This window comes from Lathyrus oleraceus, chromosome 7, assembly GCF_024323335.1.
Source record: "Lathyrus oleraceus cultivar Zhongwan6 chromosome 7, CAAS_Psat_ZW6_1.0, whole genome shotgun sequence".
Taxonomy (NCBI): Eukaryota; Viridiplantae; Streptophyta; class Magnoliopsida; order Fabales; family Fabaceae; genus Lathyrus; species Lathyrus oleraceus.
This window is the reverse complement of record NC_066585.1, coordinates 129,046,486-129,049,234: the sequence shown is the minus strand read 5'-3', so window position 1 is coordinate 129,049,234 and position 2,749 is coordinate 129,046,486.

Sequence of the window (2,749 nt, the reverse complement as noted above, 5' to 3'; positions counted from 1 at the left end):
CTGCATTGTGCAAATCAGTTCAAGTACCCTATGATAGCTATCCTGGTTCCCTTATTCTTATTTCACCCGTTTTCATTCTAGCGAAATCACATTAAGCCCTTTATCTTTTCGCGCACATAGTGGAGTAACCGGTTAGTGATTATGATCCCCTTTTAGCTAGAAGTTCTGGTACATAAGTCGGATAACTTCGTTATTCAGTCCAATGCAAATTGCGGGGGATCGAACCGTAGTCCGCCCTACCGAGTTCAGCACCAGATACCTACTGAACCAACTCATAATGGATCTTTCATATTGTGTTTTTGTATGATCTGCAACCTTTAGATTAAATGATCTGGTAAGGATCACCTAACTTAATTAGTGCATTTCCTGATATATATATATATATATATATATATATATATATATATATATATATATATATATATATATATATATATTTTGTTACTTTGGGAATCATTCACTTATATTCATCGGCTCTCCACGTGGTTTGCTATTAAGATGGTGCTGACTTCTCGTATAAACTACTTTGGGGTTACTATAAAACTAAAAGTTCAAGGAATTGGTATAATAGGTACTTATCCTGATCTAACGTGTTGAGGTTCGTTTAGAGTGTTGAGGTTCGTTTAGATTGTTTGGCGGTAGTAGTCTTTGTCTTGATTCGACTCAAGATCGATAAGATGAGCAACCTTTATACTTATTGGGTGTTGAATTTTTGTTGTTGTGGCTCATGAAAGTTTGAGGGAATAGATAATGGAAATTTTTGTTCACACTCGGGACTTAACTTAAGATAATAGATTTTTTTTTTTTTTTATAATTAAAAACAAATAATAATTGAAATAGCAATGAAAGGAAAAGTACATACTTGAAGAAATGGAAATAGAAAGAACATGGTTTCCCCCCCATACTTAAACTAAACATTGTCCCCAATGTTTTAAGGGAATGAAATACAATATGGAAAGGAAAGAGAAACTACAACTAAGGTTGTCTTCCGCCTCTGGTTCTTGGACCTGGTGATCTCGGACGTAAGTCTAAGTTGTCGAACCTGCTGAACAACTCAGTAAACCGCTGGTCGGTTATGGCATTCCTAGCATCCTGTTGTTGTTGCATTTGATGCATTATCTGCATCATCTCGACATTCTGTGCCTGCATACCCTCAATAGCGTCCATGATGTCGTCGTTGGTTGCAGGCCTTCTTCGTCGACGACGTTGGGAGGATGGGCCAGTTGCATTGCCGGAAGGGTTGAGCGGGACTGACTGTTGTGTAGGCGGATGATCACCTTGCTCCATTGCTTCAAACTCGTCTGTGTGCGGGTTTGTTTGTGAAGGCTCGGTGGCTTCGGGAGCGTTTAGATCATAGAGGTGGCGGTCGGGGTTTGTGACATCAGTTAGGGCGATATTTGGTAGAACAACGCTTGAGACTGCCTGGTTGTTCACCATAAGATAATGTCCTCCGCCTACTCTGTTCTTAATCAAGCGGCTGGATCGACAGTAGCTGATATCCATAGATAGGGGAGGTAGAGATTCTAAAGTTTGGAGTTTATCCCCTAGGTTTAGGCCAAGTGCTATGGTGGTGATTAATCCACCAATTATAAAAGGTTGCCGGCCTCTAGCACATAAGGTGCGGATATGATGAAATAGAAAGGAGGCGGCGTTTACCTGAGTATCTGGTTCGAAGACGCACTGGAGGAAGAATAGCTCCTTTGAGTTGACCTTGCTGTTGTTTGGTCTTCCGAAAACTGTGTTTTGCAAGATGCGGATAAAGTACCGGATAGTGGGGTTATGTATATGGGAGAGAAGGAGCTCTTCCCAGTTGTAGGTATCTATACCGGAAATTTTCTTAAAAAGGCCAAAAACGCCAACTGTGTTCCAGTTTGAGTTTGGAGGGATTCTGGGGTGTAGCAGACCTTCTATGGGGAATTGTAGCATGGTACTCAATTGGTTTTGGGTTAAGGAGTACTCGGTGTTAAACATACGGAAGGTTGCGGTACCGGTTAAAAATTCGTCTTCACCGGCGGGAGTGGTGTAGTCGTATGAACTTAAGAATTCTAAGGTTAGGGATGGGTAGGTGGGTTGATTATGAGTGCAAAGGAAGGTTAAGTTGGCTTGACGGAGCATTCATTCGATACCTTGGAGTAATCCTAATTGTTGTAAACAAGTTAAATCGGGGTACCTGGTGGAAACGACGCCTCGCTGTTGGAAACACTCGAATTGCTCCCTTTGATAATTTTCATCTTCGGATCGGAAGATGATATTTCCAAAATTCTGATTTCCCGCCATTGTGATGAATGAATTTTGAAAGGGGTGATTTGGAAAGAAAAGAAATGTATTTGATAGGAGAGAATGGTTTGTGGTGAATGAAGGAAGGTTTGGTGGGTATTTATAGGAGAAGAATTTGGAAGTTGGAAAGAAGAAGTGGTTGAAAAGTAATTAAGTGTGGTTGAATGGAAATTAATGGGGAAGGTAAAAAATAAAAAAGGTGTAACGTTCGTCTCCAACGGCTCCTTAACGTTCACTAGTCTGAAGGGTGTTACGCTCGTCACAGGGGTGTGACATTCGTAACAGGCACTTGGTGTGCCGTCCGTTATGGATTTGTGTGACGCTCGTCACACATTCCATTTTGGCAAGGCTTCAGTAGCGTTTCACAGAATCAATTTGGTAAAGGATTTTATTTTTGTTATTTATTTTGTTTTGTTTTGCTTATGATTGGTTTATTTTGCAATTTAATTTATCGTGCACGCTTAATCTGCTT